Below are 22,269 nucleotides of genomic sequence, written 5' to 3'. Positions count from 1 at the left end.
GGACTTTTTTTTTTCTAATTTTCTTAAAGAACCATTTGTTTTTTTATTTTTATTTATTTTTTTGTCATTAGGTTCTGAACATTCTTTGCCTTATCCCAGGTAAGAGTTTATCCTCAAAAATATGCTTTCAAAGGGTTTCTTCCCATTGGCAATTTTCTTTTAAATTTAGTTTTCTCATCAGAGTCTTCCTCAGACAATTTCAAAGATTTATGAAGCCCTAATTATTTATTATTTTGTGATTCAGGTAACAGGTCTATAAAATATCTATCAAACCATAAAGTTTTACTTTATTTTCCATAAATAATTTATCTTTCGTGCCATGCATTTAAATGTACACTTTGATTTTAGTTAGTTAGGGGTAAGGTATGGGTTTATTAAAAAATAGTCAACTTTTACTATGTGGCTTTTTCTTGTGTGCATGTATCACCTCTCCTGCTATCACCATATATCCCCATGAAGGTTGGAGGCACAGAGATGACGGTAATGGAGTCACCTTACCATCCATATGTCCCATGTTTTATTGTAGACGTCCAAGTGTGCTGTAGGTCTGCTGTTGTTCTATAACTTGCAGAACCTTGCTCTCCAGAACCAGCAACACCGTGACAAAAAGACTGGCTCTGAGGGGGAGTGAAACATGCCTAGTGGTGAGGATGCACCTTTGACAATGGCAGTCATTTTCATGAGAAACATTTTGATCACTGCAAACTACGGCAGTGCAAGAGCCTTCGAGCCACATTTCAGAACCAGAACCGAGATGCCAATGAAGATGGCCAGTCACGCTCACTTCCCACTTCTTTCCCAACTCGTCCTCTATTGCAGACCAGAGTTCTTGTCCGTACCCCAGATGGGCATCCTGCGCTGATGGTACCCTTCCACCTTTATTCATTTCGCTTTTCAATGTGACAAATTCTTCTAGTCTCCTTTCACCTGCTTTTGCTGTGGGTTATCAATTTGAGTTGTAACCGGGACAGATGGCTGAGGCCATTCCGTGCCCAACATGTTTGCCCTAAATCTCTAGAAGCAGAGCTGTTGTCAGTTGCGTTTTGAGGCCTAACATTTCAAATTCTGCCTTTTCTCTTCCATTTGTTCCTGTTTGGTTTTTTTTTCTCTTTCTTTTATTGCACTGCACGACTGTCTCTTTTCCTGTTCCATGTGTGTTTACAATTGTGCACTGGATCAACATTATTTCTTACCATCCTGTGAGACAACTGTACCATATGTTCATCTACATATAGGGCACCTCTATTTCATTTATCTTCCTGAATTTTGATGCTAGTTTTGACTTTTTAATTGAAAAAATAGATGTTTGAGTTTTACATTAAAAGATAAATATTTGCACTGAGTGATGCATTTGTATTTTTGTGACTTTTTTTTTCTAATGTGGGGAGGCATTACTTCTCTTGGTAGATATGGGGTGTCCAGAGGAAGTTCGGTTGGTCTATGCACTTTTTGTTGACTTGTGATGGAGAACATTTTATAACAGTTATTGGAAATATTGAGTTTAGGCTCCTCCTTTGAGGCCGCCTGATTGCATATAGGGCGAGGTTGGCTGGGAGGTCAGCTCTCTGTTGTTTTGCTGAATTGGAAGGCAATTTAACTCTCCACTGTGTCTCCATGACAACAGTCAAGTAGGATGTGGAGGGAAATCTAAATTCTTCTTGCCACAGTATCTTCTGTCATGGAGGTGATCTGTGAGAAGAGACTTACAGAGTTTCCTATGCGTCCTTCTCTTTCACACCAAGCACTGGGATTCAGTTAGCCCACAGTGACCTATCAGGTAGAATCCTGAGCACCACACTAAGCTTGCATATCTCAAGAGAGTCATGACACTTTTATTTCTGTGGGTAGGAAAGCTGAGCAGATAGTGTTTGATAAATTAGTAAGTTATTTTGTTTATCCTTTAAAATGTTTTATTATTTATTGATGTGTATGTGTGTTAACAGCATGTGAGTGCTGCCCTTGAACCAGAACCAGAACCAGAACCGAGATGCCAATGAAGATGCTAGAAGATGTTGCTGGATAACCTGGATCTGGAGGTATAGATGATTTAAACTACCTAGGATGGATGCTGGGAACTGAACCTGAGCCAAAGCCATATGCTTGTCTGTGTGTGTGTGTGTGTGTGTGTGTGTGTGTGTGTGTGTGTACATATATAAACACATTTGTGCATACATGCATGTATATGTGTATATATGCATGTATGTATATATGTATATGTAGATATATATGTATATATGTTGCTATATCTACTAAACTGCTAAGCCAAATATATATGTATATACATGTCTTAGCAGTTTATATATATATGTGTATATGTATATACGCATATGTAGATATGTAGATATCTACTAAACGCTAAGCCATATATGTATGCCTTAGCAGTTAATATATACATATATATATACATATATATGTGTGTGAATATATATATAACACACTAAAAACACACACATAAACAAACACATACACATGCAAACACACACAAATAAAACAACTTGAAAACAAAAAACTGGGACTCTTACAGTCTAGAATGCCTGTAAACTTCTGATCCTTTCACCTCTGTCTTCCCAGTTATGAAATTCCCTCTGGGTGCCATTGAGACTAACCATTTTCAAGCTGTTTCATTAGGGTAGTTAGCATTGGCAGGGTATATTTTGCTATTTCAGTTGGCTTCTGCTTTTTGAATTTAAAAAATTTAACCTGTTTTTTTTTTTTTCTGCTTTTCCCCCAGTTTTTCTGCAGTTTTAAGTACCAGAACAAAAGCCTGTGGGAATAATCACTGTGTGCTATACTTTGAAACCCCTGACATCAGCCATGGGCTCATATTACATATTTGGAATATTGTTTTGAAGACTTTGGGCCATTAGAAAATGTATCTGGGATGGCAGAGGAAGGTTGTCGATGATGGGCTTTTGGATAACGATATTCATTTCTAGTTTCATTCCTACTTCCTCTGTTTTTGAAAACCAAATACCTCATACACCTACTCCCTTGAAGGGAAGAAATGATACCACCATACCTCCTACCCATAGTGAATTAAACTTCTCCAAAGAATCAACAGAAAGGGAACCTTTGCTCTATCCTCTGATTTTTATTAGGCGATTTTTTTGTCACAATAATGCAAAATTAACTAATATACTCAGGTGTCCAAGTCCTCAGCTGTCTCCCTTTTTTCTTTTTCAGTTTCTCTTTCATTTATGTTTTCTATTTACAAGATTCATGGTCTAAATTGGGAAAAAGTGAAATGTGTATTTATTAAGATCTTTTGAAAAGCCAATAGTTTTTAAGGTTCTATTTGGTCTCTTGCAGAATTCTGTAGTGGTTACATATTTAACTGACACACAGAATGATGCAGACTTGTAGGGTATCATGTGATGGTTGAATGTATGTAAGTATTGCACAGACACACACATGCACAAATATGCACACACATGCACACAGATGCACAAGCACGCATGCACACACACACACAAACACACACACACACACACACACACAGTGACATCTACCTTTGTGTATCCCCTGCTTGACTCTATGCTATATCTTCCTTCACACAGTCTATCCTCTAAATGCATACATTATTTTCCTCAGTTGAGTAGTGTCAGGAAACGGATGCCTGTGATAACTGCCCATTGTCTCCTCTTCTTCATCTTTCATTTATCTGGGAGTGGCTCTGGTGCAGACCTGTGTCATGAGCAAATTCTTCGGAAGAGCATGTTTTAAGAGGTGCTGACTGCAAATGGAAATGAGTGTGGGCTGAGAGCCTGGTCAGTGTGATGTGCCTGCATCCTTGCCAGAGCCCCTCACTTAGCAAGGGAAAGTGTGACTTTTCATTCCCATTCTGCTCTGGTGCACATAACCATTTTCCAGAAGTCAGAGAACTTGGAGAAGAGTTTATGCACATATGGCGTAGCAGTAGCAGTGTCATGTACATATTTTAAAGTCCTACTTTCTTTTTCATTTTAAAAAGGGCTTTGCTCTCTAGGCACACTGATGCTGATAAGGTCACTGTGATTTAACCAGGACCTCATAAATGCTAGGTGAGTGTGCTACTCTGATCTATATTCCTTCTCCACGGTTGTTGTTTTGTGTGTCTTACTACCACGGGAGTCTATCCATCCTTCCATGCTTCCATCAGGCTACATCCCATTTTCATTATAAGTCTGGTCTTCATTGGAAACACATTCCCTCTTTATCTCATAGCACAGTTCTCTAGAGATGAGGTAATAAATGTTTGTAATGGGCTTGGAGGGCAGGGAATAGTTCTTTGATGACAGCAATGGAATAATGTGCTCAGGATGTCTTCTGGTAAATTTGCCCAAATAGAAAATAAGTTTAATTGCAGTGATTTTTAGACTCATTGGGAGGAAACCATGTAATAAATAATGTCTATACAAGGAGATGCACTGGTGTTTGTTTGTATATGTCAATTAACCGATAAAAGTGCATACGTGCATGTGTGTTTCTCACTGCTAATATGTGGATTAGATGTGCATAGTTGAAATAAATCAAAACTCAGAGTGGGCTTTTGTTACATTTTTCTTTAACTTTCCATTGATCCCTTGAGAATTCCACATCATTCACACCAATTCCACTCATGTCCCTGTCCCTCAGTATGTGTCCTCCATCCTTACATCCTGCCCCTAAAATAAAACAAATGAAAAAACAAGCAAACAAATACTCAAAACTAAACAAAGAAGGAAACATCTCACTATTGAAGCATTGGTGTGTTATGTCATCTCACATAGTATAATTTTGTGTCTAAGCAACTTCACCTGCACCATTGTCTTTTAATTCCGACAGACTTAGGGTTCACATAAGTTCATATGAGGTACCACACACCGCCCTGCTCTTGAATCTGGCTATTTGGGTGATCTTTCCAAGTTGCTTTGTGCTTTGAAAAGATGGTGCCTCAGAGGTAGAGAATTTCTGGTTGATGATTGTTCAGAAGTATGAAACATGCATGTGGAAGAGAAGACATCGAGTCAGTTGGCACTTGGGCTAATGGCTTTAAGAAGGAAAAAGGAAAAGTAGCAAAGAGAGACCTTTGCCTGCGAACTCTCCTGTCCTTGTCTGGGTAAGTGTACCACCCCATCAAAACAAACAACAGCAACACCCCCTCCCATCCCTGCATGACCTACCTGAAGCCATTCACCAGAGAAATGTCTTTCAGCTGCTGCTGAGAGTTAGGGAGATCATTTTGGAGGAGGAAGAAAATACTAATAAAAAGGTGATAGTGCCCCAGGGTGTGTGTGGAGGAGGCAGAGGCAGATTTGAAGCACTGTGGGAGTTCTTCAGGCAGGCTGTGCCCATGAGCTGCACCCCTACTGGTTACGCATATCTGCAGGCTAAATCCTGGGCTCAGCCTTCATGTGGCCAATGAAAATTGACATTTCCCATATCCCAAGGTTAGCTTAACAGTAATTAAAGCGTCACATTGCTCACGATTCTTTCCATTATAATTTAAGTGGATTTTATGCTATTTTAGAAACCATTCTGGTTCCCACTGTGAATAACGAATACAAATAAAGTTGAATGTCAGACCTGGAATACAAATCAAATAAGAAAACCCATAAGCATCCCAAACATCTGCCCTCCCAGTCCCAAGTCTCAGGGACCTTCCTCCTGGCTCAGCACCAGCAGACAGTTGCCCAGGTTTGCTGTTGATATCAAACTACCTCTAGGAGGAGCCGGGTCTGTGCAAAGAAGAATGCTGAGGTCCCCTGCTCAGAGACACCTTCCTGGGTTTTCATGTGTTTTGAGAATTCATTCATCTATCTAAGCATCTCTATTAGTTCCAGTAGGGTTTCTGAAAGGAGGTAGACAGATACATCTACTCAGAAATCACAGGGTCTTCCTAACATGATGATTCTTACTCTTGCCAATGAGAGTGAGAGTAGCTCACTCAATTCATTCATTGCTCCTTTGTCATTGTTCTTCCAAATGCCCTGCCTCTCTGGCTTCCTGGGAGGGGCTATTTGTAGTCCCGCCTTTCTCCCTTGTAGATGTGATGGGGTCCAGTAACACAACAGAAGGTCTCTGTCTACTGTCTATATGTTGAGTTCATCTTGTGGTTCCATGAGATAGAAGAGGAAGCAGATTTTGCACAGACTAGCTGGAAAAATATCAAGAAAAAAGTTTGAAAACCCAGTTTTAAATGTGAGAGGGGAAACATGAAAGAGTTAGGGGTCCTTTGCCATGGGTACCCCAAATGCAAAGAGCAAACATAGCCCCGAGTAATGCATAAAACAAAAAACAAACAACAAATAGCCAGATAGGGTGTTTAAGGTTTTATGTTATTAGGCTGCAAAACATTAATATTGTCATACAGATGGTCACCTATGTTGGAAGCTTATGAAAAAAAATCCTTTAGATTGTGGGAAGACTACTCTAAATTTAGGAAAGCATCACCTCCCAAAGCTAAAGGTGGAGCCATGCTGCTAAACATATCAGTATTTCTTAATTCAAACACCTGTTCTGCCCGCACGACACACAAACACTTATTATTGCTTGCTCCTCCGTTTCAGGACTTAGTCTCACTATAAATCCATCTCATGTTAATTTATGTGCAAACAAAGACACACACATTTTAAATATCCGAAATGCTGGAAATAAAACTTATTTTTAATTTTGTGCTTGTTTTCCATTTGTCAAGCAGCAAATGAAAGGGCTGAATAAATCACGCACTAATTACCAGCGGTGCTAAATTTAGTGTGAGATCTGGAATCCTTTTGATCAAAACCGCTGAATATGAAATCATCCTCAGCTCTCTAGGCAACTTTATCCGCCTTTCTATTCTCCATCTGTCAGTCACCTGGGAATTTGTGAACTATTCCATATGTCAGGCTTGTCAATCACAATGGGATGTGGGAACTATCTGCCTAGTGCATAGGAACTCTTGCTAAAAAATTAATCTGCATTAAACTAGTGGCTCCATATTTTTAATACCACATTGTTTTCCATTTTGGGAAAAAAAAACACATTCTCTCTATAAGGTGAATGGAAATAAAATGCATTAAAATAGCACAGATCAAAAGTTGTGGTCTAAATTACATTCACAAATGTGTAACTGTTACAAATACCATGTGAGGATAGAGATACCGTGTGTTTTCAGTACAGTTAAAATAGAATGCTATTTTGGGAACAGCAAATGCAACAGAACCCTGTCTTACCTATTGACATTTGAAGTATATGTAAATTAAAACGTTATAACTACATGGTCATCTCAACATTTTATGACTCAAAATATATCGGGATGGTTCTGAGAGATGCTTATACTTTGTCATGAGATGCTTTATTATAAGCCCTAATGTCCCTAAAATATTCAATAATTTCATTAAAATAAAGATGCATATGAGATTGTATCAACCAGACAATTGGCCCTCTCTATCTTTTATGTAAAACAAACTAGAAAAATTCAGAAACTGAAAAATCACATGTCATGTAGGAAGTTTTAAATATCAGCCCAGTTTAAGGTAGAATGTTTGCTTCCACACATCTAAGGTGACATCCGTTCGGAAATATTAAGAAAGATCAAGTACGTGTGAACAAAGTGGCATCAGACAAGTTAGGTAAGGTGTTCAGTTCCTGTGAACCATGCTTGTACCTCAGAGACCTTGGTAGATCTTAACCTAGAAGAATGGTGAAAATATTAAGTTGTATATGGAAAGCACTCACGGACATGTCAACAGGTTGAAACTACGGGTTATGCATCGCTGAGTGTCTCAGTAGGTCCATAGCCATTGCAAAAGGCAGAAAGAGGAAACTCAACACATGCTGCTGGCTGTAGGCTATGGAAGCCTGGAAACACTAAATGCTTGTGGCAAACTGCAGCTATCGTGCAATTAGTTGTCTCTTCTTATGTTCATCACCTTCTGAGCTCCCTACTGTGTTGAAAAGGGAAATTCACACAAGGCCATTGAAACTGGAACAAGCTCTTCTTTATCCTTCAGCATCAGGTGGCAATGGTGTCTCTTAACATTTCCCTCTCTTTTTCACCCTCTTGCAATGGGCTTCTGTTGGGGGAGCTTTATCTATGCCGATCCCTCTGCTATAACCTCTGTTTCTTCTCTTACCCCACACGTTCCTTAAACTTCAGTACTAGTTTCCCAGACCTTCCTTCCAGTCTGTACAATACACTTAGGCAGTCACTTTTAAGTTTAGGTTGAATGTAAGTTTGTCCTGTGACTATTAATTGCCCCAGAGATTTTTGGTTCATAGAAGTGTCTTGTCAGACAGAATAAATGTGATCAGGTCAGTGACCCAGTTCGACATACTTCCTGTTGAACCAAACAGAGGCCCATTGTAGGTGATCACTACATTTTGGTGAATTTAAAGACATATATTCACAAGCAAAAGAGTACACAGATGGACAAAAGAATACTAAAGATGTGATGATCTGTGTATGTAAGTGCCCAAGCCAAGCAACAGGTGGAAATCAATATAGCTCCTCACACAAGGTCTTAGTAACAAAAATTATACCCAGCAGAGTAAATGTCCAGCTTCCTGGGTAGCCTTACTAAATTCCATAGTCACTGCAAGGAATGTCTACCAATTTTCTTCTAACTGTATTATTACCCTTCATCTTATCAACAAACTGATTACATGTGCAACTTCCTTGGAAATCTACCCTGTCTTTGAAAGTTTAAACTGAATTTTCATTTACTTTATTTTCCTATGACCGAGAATAATGAGAAGCTATGACACATAGACACTTGTCATTAAGCTTTGCTTAATAAAGTCATTTATGGTTTTCCAAACCCATTTGCTGTGGATAGTTCAGATATTTGTAAACTGATCCTGTTCCTTTGATCTCTATGTATTGGTTGGACACAGACTACAGACCCACGAGTCTGTGTGCTCCCACCACAACAGGAACTGAAGGTCAGAAGTTAGGGACTAGGTTAGACCACTGCAGGGCAAATTTCTCATTCCATTGAGAATAAAGGAAGGAAAGAACAGAAAGCAAGGAGCAAGGGAGGGTAAGAACTGGGGAAGAAAAATTGCAGGGAGAGAAGGGAAGAAGGAAATAATGAAGAAAAATATCGCTCTGCTTCTCAGGAACTCCACATTCTAAGATCCCTTAAAAAAATATCAATTAATTTTATTCAGCAAAACACTGGAGAAGCAGAAACAGTATCTAAGTGTATCTCCACCAGAACGTGTTGCAACACTCAGAAAGTTGACCTGGCTTGTGCTTTGTTGTAGAAATAGAATAAGAGGTAGAAATGAAGACACATGAAGTAATCAGCTGAAAGTGATGAATTGGAAATTTTAGCCACTGTTGTTGGGTAATGTTTCTCATATACGGTTAATGTGTCCTATAATCCAGGCTGATGCCCAATATAAATTATGTGATTGAATAAATTAAGCGTATAGTTTTAATAGAAGTATATAATAGGAAATATAAAATAAATAAGTCAGTGAGTATTTCATATAACAGGCAAAAGGAAATTTTGATGTCAGTAGATTTTTAAACATTGTTTACTAACACTTGCATGGCAACACCAGAAGAAAGAATTTGGGATATGAATAAGCAGTCATTAAATGTCTGCACCGATTTCATATTTGAAGATAAAACTATTTTAAAATGCATAAACGAAGGCATCTTCATTACTGTAAAATGCTGCAGAGCACATCCTGGATGATGCAGTGTAATGTGAAGAGTGACATCCCATTATTAACAGTCTCAGAGGACAAGATACCCAGCTTGGGGACATACTAGAGAGAACCAGAAACTCTGGAGGTGCAACTCAAGACGATATGAAAATAATAGAGACCCAGCATGAGGTCACGGTGGAACACAACATCAATACCAGGAAACTACATAAGATCTAACTTACAGAGACACAGGAATCTACCAAACTGCACATATATGCTTACCAAGAAAGTCTCAAAGGATGCAATATAATCTATACATGATCATAAATGGATTCACAAAGGCACATGCTTGCTATAAAAAAATGAAAGATGCATCCATTTCTGAAGACAATTTTCAAATTTTTGTAAATCTCAATAAATTTCCAAATTGCAATACAGGACTGGAAGACTGCTCAGTCCATAAAGTACGCAAACATTGTTTTGCAAGTCTGAGGACATGAATGCATATTAAAGTCAATGTAAAAAGCTGTGTTTAGGAGCACACACTTAGCTATGTGAAGAGAGAGAGAGAGAGAGAGAGAGAGAGAGAGAGAGAGAGAGAGAGAGAGAGAGAGAGAGAAAGAGGGAGGGAGGGAGGGAGGGAGGGAGGGAAGGAGGGAAGGAGGGAGAGAGGTGGGTGTCTGGAACTCACTGCTCTATTGGCAAGCTTCTGGCCAGTTACAGGCTCTGCCACAAGATACAAAGTAGACAACTCTTCAACTCTTGAGGTCAACATGCAAGCTAGGTCTGTAACAAACCCACACACACACACACACGCACACACACACACACACACACACACACACACACTTACACATAGTCATGACACTCACACAATCAAAAACTCACATACTTACATATAATCCCATAATCACAAACTCATACACACTCACACACAGTAATCCACCACACTTACACACATGTACACACACACATTTATACACACAGGACCACATACACACTTATATACATATACACTCAATAAACAACACTCACACCAGCACACACTTATACACCATTACATACATATACACATATTCTCACACTCACTCACAGAAAAACCACACACACTCATACACACAATTCCTGTGGAAATACTTTTTTTAAAATTGACAATTATATATATATGGAGAACCAAAGTTGCTTAAAGATAAGAATAGCATTAAATAAATTCTAAAAGATTAAAAATATGTAATAAACCTGGAGAAATTAAATTGGTACAATATTATAGTAGGAAAAAAATGAATATGCCAAAATTACACGTAGTATAGTAGAAGGACACCAGATGGAAAAATGAAAGACATTGACACATATTGGGAATACTTATTAAGACTATTCAGAATGCTGATTGTTTTTTGTAGAAAAAAAGAGGTAAAATAATACAAATTCAGTTCTTGAAATATTTATGAAAACATTATGAAAAGAATAAACATGCAGACATATCAAAACCAACAATCAAGGCTTTGGAGCATTTAGATATTCTTTACACAATTATTTAGTTAGAAATTTCTATTTGTGTAACAAAAAATATTACTTACTGCATTGTAGCTTATTGTCTCCCAGGCTGGCCAAAGATGTTAGGGTTTAGAAATGGACAGAGTCTTTTCTTGGTCATTACACTACATTACTATCTAGATTAAATACACAAATAATAAAGCAAAATTTACATATAGAAACTGTATAGTGGCATAATAAATTGTATCACTATGGAAATTGTATTTTCACAGAATAGAACACTAAAGAAAAAAGTATCTATCTATCTATCTATCTATCTATCTATCTATCTATCTATCTATCTGTTTGTCTGTCTATCAATCATTTATCTATCTGCCATCTCTGTATCCATCATCTATCTACCATGTATCTGTCATATATTCACCCATCTATCATCTCTCTATTGTTCTGCCTATCAATATATCTGTCTGTCTGTCTGTCTATCTCTTAAACTCTAAAAGAAAAACAATGAAAATTAACAAGGAATATAAGTCTGTAGTTTAGACCAGTGATAACATAAATAAAATGTCAAGACTGAATACCAAAGTTATATAAACACGTATATACACATTTTACTTGAATTATTTGTCATGATTTAATGGTTATAGTTTTTTTTTAAGTTTCCTTGTGTGTGAATTCTCATTACAGAGGCATCTGTGCATATTTTAAATTTCTTTTCTAAGAACAGTAGTTACTATCTTACAGCTTCAAATGTTGACTTAGTTTGGTCTGCAATTGTTTTATCTAAGAGTTGGTTTGCACTATTAAAAAGGAAAGTTTATCATGAAAAAAATTTTAGACTTGCAGAGAAACTGCAGAATAGTTGTACCGTCCAATGATGCATTTTGAAGTAATTTTAATATCATATATTAGCATGATGCATTTTAATTAATATTGTAATGTTTAAACATTTAAACATTACAAGAACCCCATATTTAATTCAGATTTCTCTAGTGTGCAGCTTAAAGTCATCTCCAGTGTACCATCATCAGGTTTAGCTGTGATAAATCCATGTGCATATCTTAACTATTACAATTTTATAGGCCATCATTGTTTTGTATGATCGGAAATATATTAATGTGTTGGAGATAAACAGAACATAGAATTTAAAATTTCGGTACCGTTTTAGTGCGGTGTTGAAGAAGATTGAGAATATTCACAGGATCTGTAGCCATCACGACGGTTGCTCTCTAAGCCTTCTTCCCATCACAGGTTAGAACATTTCATCTCTGGAGCAACAGCTCCGAGTTCCTCCTCCATCAGACTGTCAGTGACTGTTGTGCTTCCCATACTAGTGAGTTTTTTTGTTACTGTGATTAAATTCCATTAGGCAGAGTAATTTATTGGGAATTATGGTTTCAGAAGAAAAAGGTGTTCATCTTAGTGGGGAAGGTGTGAGACCAAGGACAAGGAGCTGAGAGTCCACACACTCAGCCATGCTGGAAAACCAGGGAGTGAACCGGTTGTGGTCCAAGGCCACAAACTCCCAAAGTGATGCACTTCCTCCAGAAAGGCTTCGTATGCTACAGGATGCATAGCGTCCTCTGCATGTGGTGCAACCAGATTGGAGATCCTGAGGTGGACCTTTGGGGGCACTTTTTTCCCCATCTTCTGTCTGTGACTTTGTTCACGATATTTCATCTAAGACAGCAGTTCTCAACTTCCCTAATGCTGTGACCCTTGTCAAAGTTCCACATCTTGTGATGACCTCCAACCATAAAATTATTTTGTTGCTACTTCCATAACTGTGATTTTGCTTCTGTTACAAATTGTAATGTAAGTATCTGATACTCAGGATATCTGATGGCAACCCCCAAATGGGGTTGTGACCCACGGGTTAAGAACAATTGCTCTAATGAGACTGTCCTTAGTATTTGGTTTGTTTTGCTGAGTACAGTGCCCTTAAGTTCATTCATGTTTAGTACATACACAGTTCTAACTACAAATAGCATTCCATTATATATTTATATTATACATATATGTCTATATATATGTACACACATGCATACATATATGTGTATTCACACAAACACACACATATGTATATTCTTACAACCTGCTAGCACTTTTATTAAAGCATAGTAGAATCATTTTTGCCAAATGCTAATTGTGTAGGATACCGTTATAAGCACTGTTTTACAAATATTGAAAACCACTTCTTCAATACCTTGGTTAATGCACACCTAGAAACAGAATCTGGGTTGCACAATAATCAGGGTCCTGTCTCCAATCAATTGTATTTTTTCCTCAATTGTATATTTGTCTCCAGCAGTCTACTGGGGCTCTAACTTTTCCACATAATGAACAGTTAGCGGGTTCCTGCGTTGGGGATAGTATACATTCCAATGGCTCTGAAGAGAAGTTCATCAGTTTTAGTTGCTCCTTAATAAATAGTGTTGTAGAGTATCTTTTCATTGATTTACATGTAATTTTTATATCTTCTTTGAATAAAATATCATTATAGTTTTCAGTCATTTCCCAAAACTATAAGACAATTTAAAGTAACAAAATAGCTACCAAGCCAGCGAGGTTTGTTCTAAAGATTGTATACTATTTTTAAGTGGATGGGCAAACAACCAGATCCTTTAAAATAAGATGTCAACATATAAAGAATAGAGTGGCATATTTATCATACCAATGACAAAGAGTCATAGTATCTGCTCAAAGCTGTTTAATAGATACAGACACATACACACACAGCTAGATATACATATACATACAAATACACACATATACACACTTACATACACCTATACATACATATACACAAATACATACACCCATGTATACACATACATACACACATACACACAAATACACAAACCTGTGTACACACACCTACAACTGTACACACACACACACACACACACTTATACACACACATATACACACCTGTGCACACACACTTGTACACACACACCTGTACATACATACACATACCTGTACACAAACATACACACACACACCTGTACACACACATACATGCATACACACAACTATATACAGAAAAAGAAAAACAAAGACAGACAGAAAGATAGCTAGAAAGACGGATAGATAAATAGGTAGATAGATATCTAGATTAGATCTCTTGATAAGGATCAAGATTTGTGAGAGCAGCTAAGTAATTAGAGGCATAGATATGATGAAACACGTGATCAAGTAGCATTTTCTTTTTTACTAAGAGGCTGTTCTTTCTGTTCTTTTACATTGGGCTCTGCACTGCAGGATTGTCCAATTCTTCATCTCACTGAGCACCAACCTAAAGAAGAGTGGGATGCAGTGTGCTCTCTTAAGCTCATTTCTCTTGGTGCATGTTGCCTCTCCTGGGACTTGGAAATGTGTAGTGATACCATGAGGTCCTCCCTCAAGTACTGAAGATGATTCTACAGGTTCGGTATATGTAGATCATATGTTTTTGTTTCTCTAATCTCCAAACAGTGTTCATGACTAAAGTTGGTCATTAACAAATGTTTGTTGAAATGTGTATATATATATATATGTACCTTATATTTGTTAAACAGGTGAATTAATAAATCATTGCACTATATATAGAATTTTTAGTAAGTAATCTGTGCCTTAGATTGTACTTATTTACATGTTATTTTGTATACATATAATGAAAGTCATTATGGAGCATAGGTTTATAAAAATGTTTTTGTGTAGAAGTTTAAGTATGCTTATAGTTTGCTTAAGCATTTTTACATTCTACCAACTATGTCTAAACACAAACACACACATGCAGACATGGATACTTCCATTTTAAAATAAGGCAGAATTCCCTCCAGTAGCACAGTACCTCACAATAGAAATAGAGTGCAGTCTCCTCCATCTGTAGAAACTTGTCCTAGAAAGAAACCTAAAGACTCTAAAAGTCCATAAGATTTTGGCTTAACCTTATAAAATAAGTTTCAGAGTGGTTAAGTTTAAACACTGGTCACAATTTAGTCATTTAAGCCTCCTATCTCCTTAGCAACATTTGTTTACAAGATTCATGTTTTTTTTTTCCTTTCCAAAATTTCAGAGTCATAATAAAAAAAATGAATATAATGTTTTATTTAGTGTTAAGTCTTTATTATCGAATTATGGACTATGTGAATTGACACATGGTGTCATGAATAAGATAAAATCCATACATCCACACATATGTGGACACACTTTATAAAGCCTGCACACTCAGCTTTTCCGCTTTCCCTTGTGTATGCCTCTCTCCATCCAGCCCCACTCCAGGGAGTGGTGCAGTATCATGCTCCCAGACTGCAGCATGGCTGGGAAGGGAGGCATGCGGACATCATTATTGCCTTAATCTTCACAGTCCCCTCCTACACATCCTGAGCTTCTCTCAATTCTTACTTCAACTATCAAATCCAAAGACCCAGTTTTACACACAAAATGTATTTATAAAAAAGCCCCCAAAATGATAATGAGATGTACTAACAAAACCAAGTTTACATTGCCACAATCCAAATTTATATTTATCCACTTACAAGAGGCAGCCTATAATTATTTATTTTCAAAACAATGCTGTTGTTTTTTTTTAAAAGCAGATTTAAATATGGTTTGTGCTTTGTTTAATCTTCAGGAGTTTTGTGTTTATAGCAGTCTTTCCTTACTAGGGATACTCTAGCACAACCTCCAGCCCATCCACACAATCAACACGCACACTGAAAGGATGCTGGACACTCTGGCTAGTCCTGGCTCCATTACATGCCAGTCTTCTTCCTCTTGTACGCACAAATGTCTGATAGTATTTAATCTAGAAGTTAGGCACAGCAAGAGATTAACCACAATAACCAATTACAATTAGTAATAATGAGTAATAATTATAACGATCAGCTAATTATTAGTTAGTTAATAGTAATTAACTGATAATGATTAGTTAATAATTGAAGAAATTCATTGGATGTGAGCAGTTTCTCTTTAATCAAGTTCTTCAACTCATTAGGAGTAAGACGGCAGCTTTCATTGGCAGACTCAGCCTCTGTATTAATGTTTTATAATTTCTTCATCCAATTTTTTTTTCTGAATTCATGAAGCGTTCATTCGCTTTTTAGTTATAAACAGCTCAGTGTCACTGGTTGGGGGAATCCTGCCTTGGCAGTGCTCTTGTTGGTTCAGCGCATGCTGCCATCAGTCAGAAGATGTTTCAGTGCCGACTGTGCTGCCTCCCCATCTTAGTCACTTAATGTGCACTGTGGTCCTCTGCTTTATAGGCTGAGCGTGGTGACACCAAAGCAGGTTTTTTCTCTCTCCTCTTTACATGGCTGAATGTTTTGTCTTTCCCCAGATCTTAGAAGTCACAGTACACGATATTTTCATCTTCCTGTTTAGTGGAGGAGAAATTCTATCATTTCCTGTAAAGGAAGCCTATTGTGGCCTCTCTGAGGCATCGCCGAGTCACTAATGTCTCCACTCTTGCCCTTTGCTAAATGAAGGTCATATGAACTGTGGCTTCTGCAGCAGTGAATCTGGTGCACCGACAGCTGCTGACTGCCCCATGAGAGGTTAGCACATGTGCCATAGGCAGGTTAGACACAGTGGACGGGATCTCACACACAGTCCCATGTTCAGATGGTGGACAATTTGTAACAGAAAGTATCTGTGACTAGGGTTCCTCATTTGCCTTTCAGGCCACCAAAGACCACAGGTAACTGGACTGTGTAGAGTCAGATCAAAATGTAGCATCATTTGCCAGGAAGTGAGATTCCATTCGGATGGCAGATGGAGCTGGTACTAAGTTTCATGTTCCTTCAAAAATGGTTGTGTCTTTCCTGCAGTAAGCATAAACATGGTGCTTTGAATTAAGAGGATTTTATAACCACCAGAAGTTGCTTACGGCTTTGTTCTAGTGCTGGGGAGAAATGTTTATTTGATGCAGAGCAACTTGTGTGAAGGGCCCTGTCCTCTAAGATGCTGCCTGAAATATAAGCAGCAGAGACCGGGCTATCTTCCTGCCTTCTCATCACAGAGCCTAGATCATTTATAATAAATGAGACAAGGAGCTAATCCACTTGCTAGTCATTCTGAAGTCCTGTCAGAGTCCAGCCTGCACAGTGTCTGCTGTCTTGGGCACTTTTTCACTAACATGAGTCATAGTTACTCAGAGAACAACTTGAGAAAAAAAATTGAAACACTTGTAGCAGATAGAAAAAGAAAAGCTAACTTCTTTCTTTAACATTCTTGGTATAAAGCAGGTTCTCATGAAAGAGCTCTGCACTACCTACTCAGAAAACAAACAAACAAAAAATTAAGAGCACGAAGACAAATCAGAAAACAATAAACTTTGTGGTATCTGTAGGTCTACAAACAGGTTTTTTTCTCTTTCTTCCCTTTCTTCTCCTTCCTCATTTTTCTTTCAACTCAGATTTACACAAAATCCACATACATTTTGTAGACTTCTCCCCTTATTCCCTTGTGGGTGGCCAAAGGTTAAGTAGTTCCTGCCTCTGTACCTCAAAATGAGACCTAGCACATTCATATGCCCTTTTGTTTCGTTTTGTTTTTATGTGGCAAACGTGTGCTGGTGTTGGAATTGCCCCAAGTTCATGATGTGAGTGACTCATCTTTTAAAACATGAGGAGAAGGACATTGTTGTCCCATCTTAAAAGGCAGACACAAAGGCTAAGCTCTGTAGCAAAACAGTATTTGGGAACAAGAAGAAACATGTACATAATGCAAAAGGAAAAATAAAGCACTCTGATCAAATTAAATTCTTTCAGTGGAAATAAAATGCTTTTAAAACTTCAATGTCGTTGTTTTGATATCTGAAGAAAGACAGATCAGTTTAGTTCTGATCATGGCAGAAACACAAATATTTTTATGAAAATAAACAGTAACTGGCAGTGTTGAGATGGGTGAAGCATTTGCCTTGGGTACAAAATTTAGGGAGGCATAAAGAGAACCCCCCCCCCCAGCCTTTGAGAAAGTATTATTCAGTAACAAAATGTAAAACAAATGCAAAATATTCATGAAGAACCAAATATCAAATTTTTAAAGATGTGATTGGCAACAGTGTCTCCCTGAGTCATTCTGAAACCATGGAGGCGAGAGAAATTAAAAGGGATCCTGTCTTTGTTGAGAACTTTGATTTTTCTCTGGCTTTCAATTGCTTTATTTTAGGTCTAATCTGCTGGAGAACAGAGGTGCCCACTATGTAAATAAAGAACCCCTTACCTTTTACTATAAATTTGGGGAAGAATCAAGAGTTGCTAGTTTCTAGTCTGGTTTGCACTCAGCAACCAACAGACATAACTTAGGCTCTGCTTTCACTGTTGTCTCAAGTAGAAAATGTTTTCCAATTGGAAAAATCTCCTCCTTTAGGCTAGCTTAGTCTGAAAATGTTCTGTTAACAAAAATATGTTGCCCTGAACTTCCTCCAGAGCTAGGCTTGGTCAGAATTGCCTTCTTCCAATGCTCCACTTTGACCTCCTTTGCTCTTCCAGCTAGCTTTTTTGTCTGCTCCCAGGAAGAGTTGTGGGGTGCAGAGGAATTTCAGAAACGGCCCTGGACAAGTGGTAGTCAACTCTTCTTCTGTGAAAGGAGAGTGTTCATTACAGACTTAATACATCTTGTAGAAATAACCCTCTAGAATACATTTCTCTTGAAGGTGCTTTCCCCACTGTTTCATCACTTCTGAGAAGGGCTAACACATTAACAACACACTAACCCAGTGAGACTTATCTTGGCTTCTCTGTAAGTAGCAGCCTCTCTCCAAAGTGCTGGGTCTGGAGCTGAGCTGCAGGGAAGGGAAGTTTTGAATCAGAGCTGACTGCGTTTTGAAGAGGCTTCAGGATGGGTTGCTCTGAACTCTTGACACTTCATACATGTTGGGTAATTCGAAGGAAATGGAACGTGGTCACATGACTTGTGAAAGACTGAAATTTGGGTTAACATTATTGGCCCTTGAAAGATGTTTACCATGTCTCCTTCTGCTTCCACGTTAGACACCACTGCTATCTTTCTATCTTAGCTTTTGAAAGGTACTTTGATCATATTGTTTACTCAAATGTGTTTGCATCTGACTTTCACCAAGCTATTCCTAAGTGGTCTGTAATTCTATGGTATCAGGATGCCACGTAAGGGGAAAAGTGATAGGACGGGTTATTTTTCATAGGCCTACTAAATACATCCATCACAACTCATACAAGAGCCATCAGTACCTTGGAAGAAATGCAAAAGTTAACAGCAAGGTGTTATTTTAAGAAATTGGAATGATGGGAGCTCTCGGATGTGTAGATGGTGAAGCCACAGAAAGCAGAGATTAAAACAACCCATGTTTTGTATGGAAAGAAGTTTCAGTGGTCATTCACTTGTAAGTTTTGAATCTTTTAAATGTGAAAGTTGTTAGATATTTATGCTCCAATAAATCTTAAAGAAATTTTGTTAGAGTTAAAAAGAACTCTAAGCAAAGAATAAATCTGTTCATGTTTGAATCAGTAGTGTAGTTTTCTTCCCAGATGTATTCAATAACTATTTTATAATCCTTACACATTTTATTTAATTAAGTTTATCTAAGGCAGTGGTTTTCAAGTTTCTAATGCTGTAACCCTTTGATATAGTTATTCATGTTTTGACCCACAACCATAATTACTTTGTTGCTAATTCATAACTGTAATTTTGTTACTGCCATGGATAGTAATGTGATTCTGATCAACAGAAACAATGCTTTTGAAGACTCTGAGACCAGAACTGTCTCAATACAGGTGATGAAGAGAAGGGTATGGAGGTATGCATGTTGAGCTCTCAAATTTTTCTATGCAGCCAGATTCTACATGGTGTTTCACATCATGTCTAATACCTAAGAACTTAGTTTGAGTAAAAGAGAGAATACATGACTAAGAATAACCTGCTGTGACTCATACCTCAAGAATATCATCCTGGATCACTTATACTTGGTATCTGAATAAGCTTATGTCCCAGAAGTTGAACATCATGAAGGTGGGGTAGTGTGAGTGGGGAAGATTGACTACCGTACTAAGTTAGAGTTGGATATCAGCAAGAAAGTATGTGATGTTGCAAAACTGGTCAACAGCAAATGTAGATGAACAGAATTTGCTGGTGACCTTCCTGGCATTCGTAGGGGTTCCAGCTCTGGAAGGCATCAGACAGGGAAGCTGTATTGGCAATTGGGGTCATGCTAATAGCAGATGAGGCCTAATGACAGTGACTGGGTGATTTATAGGGTCAATACTATTAACAGAACAAAACTTAATTATCTGGGACTGTCAAGAATGCCAAGCATGTGACGCTGAAGTCTTTTAACTATTACGTGTACAAGAGTATAGCCAGCCAGCCAGACATACATTTGTATAGAAGGACAGAGCCCCTCCCTACAAAGCCACCAACTTTATTTTCTTTCTTTAGCCTTTTCATACCTTCTTAGACAAAAGATCATTAGAAAATTATATCATAGACAAAATGTTACCTAAAAGGAGAATAACAGAAGGATATCAAAAACAAGTTTTCAAAGTAGTGTTTCATTTTGCAAGCTCATTACAAGTTTAAAACAACAGTTTTTACATATTTGCCTTGTCATAGTGCACAACTCTGAGTTCATCCTTGGACCTAAATGTTTTTCCTTAACCACAACTTTGTTCCAAATCTATTTCTCCTTTTAGTGTAATAGGAAAGCTTATTGTTTCTCTGAATATGTCGCTTTTCCTTACTATTAGGAGGAATGGTTATAGTCTATTCTTGATTCTAACCTTATTACTTCTTTTGATCAAAACAAATAAAGCCATCTCTTACATTTATCTTCCTAAAATTATTTGAATCAAAGCAGAAATTTTTTGAAATTATGAATTCATCTGAGCAGCATTAATTAATTCATCAAAGTTTAACCTTATATTAATCTGTAGGAAATTGCTCAGTAGAGCAGAGTGATACTCAGCAATCCTGCAGCAATGTAATAGTGACAGGAAAGGCATATCAGCTACAAGAAACAGTCCTGGGATGAAGTCTTTTGGGACCTCGTATCTCAGAGATCAACTGTCTTCGGCCATGCAAAATGGTTGGACATCTCCAGGAGGTTACCTGCTGGCCTTTCAGAGATGGCTCCTGACAGGAATTTTGGAATTTTTTTATCATAAGTAAATTATAAATGTTTGATGAATGTCTCAGAGTCTTGTTTCTGTGAAGAGACATCATGACGATAGCAACTCTTCTAAAGGGAGACATTTGATGGAGCCTGGCTTACAGGTTCAGAAGTATAGCCCATTATTGCTATGGTGGGGAGCATGGCAGCATGCAGGCAGTTGTGGTGCTGGAGAAGCTGAGAATTCTGTCTTCATCTGCTGGGACTTCAAATCCATTACCTAGTGATGAACTTCCTTCAACAAAGCCACACCAATTCTTGAAAAACCACACCTTCTACCTGTGCTACTCTCTCAAAGCCTATAATTTCTTTAAAATTCAAACCACAACAGTAAGACAGATATGTTTTATGAGATTAGATACTTACTATTAAACACTAAAGATGTATCAAAACACCCCATTAGTATATAGCATAATTTTTTTCAAGGTGTGTATGCAACAGCTCAAATAAATTTAAGAATTAAAATCACTTTTGAAAACATATCAAAAGATACTGTAGAAGGCAATGGAATATATAATTGAGATGAAATGTTTGGACTTACACAGGAGCAGTGAGAGTAGATAAAAGAAGAATACGTTTAAGCAATCAGGCCAAGCACATTTGCTAATAAATGGAAGTGAGGTAGATGAGGAAGCATCTCTGCATGAATGATCCCAGAATGGTAACAAAAGCCACTGCTTGTATAGATAGTCGATAAGCTAAGTGGCTTCATCAAGACACTTGATGAAGATTCAGGGTGAAGGGGAAGAAGCTGAGACACTAGAGTCAAGGGTGCCATGTTAAAGTACCATACTATCTTTACTAATATGCACACTGATTACATATTAATGAAAAAAAAGTAAGAATCCAACTCAGAGTAAAGAAAACATATGCCGAGCTGGTAAAATCTTTGATCATTGATCCAAGAGTCGGTGTCTAATTAAATATCAAATGTATACATTCATATGGACAAAGTAAAGGATATAAAAGCAAGGTAGTAAGAAGGGTATTGGACACAAAGACTTCTGTAGGAAAGTGTCCTGAATTACACCCCAGAAATCTATATT

The sequence above is a fragment of the Micromys minutus genome, assembly GCF_963924665.1.
Source record: "Micromys minutus genome assembly, chromosome: 5".
In the NCBI taxonomy this organism is placed as follows: domain Eukaryota; kingdom Metazoa; phylum Chordata; class Mammalia; order Rodentia; family Muridae; genus Micromys; species Micromys minutus.
The sequence above is the reverse complement of the archived record's forward strand: the minus strand, read 5'-3'. Positions refer to the sequence as shown.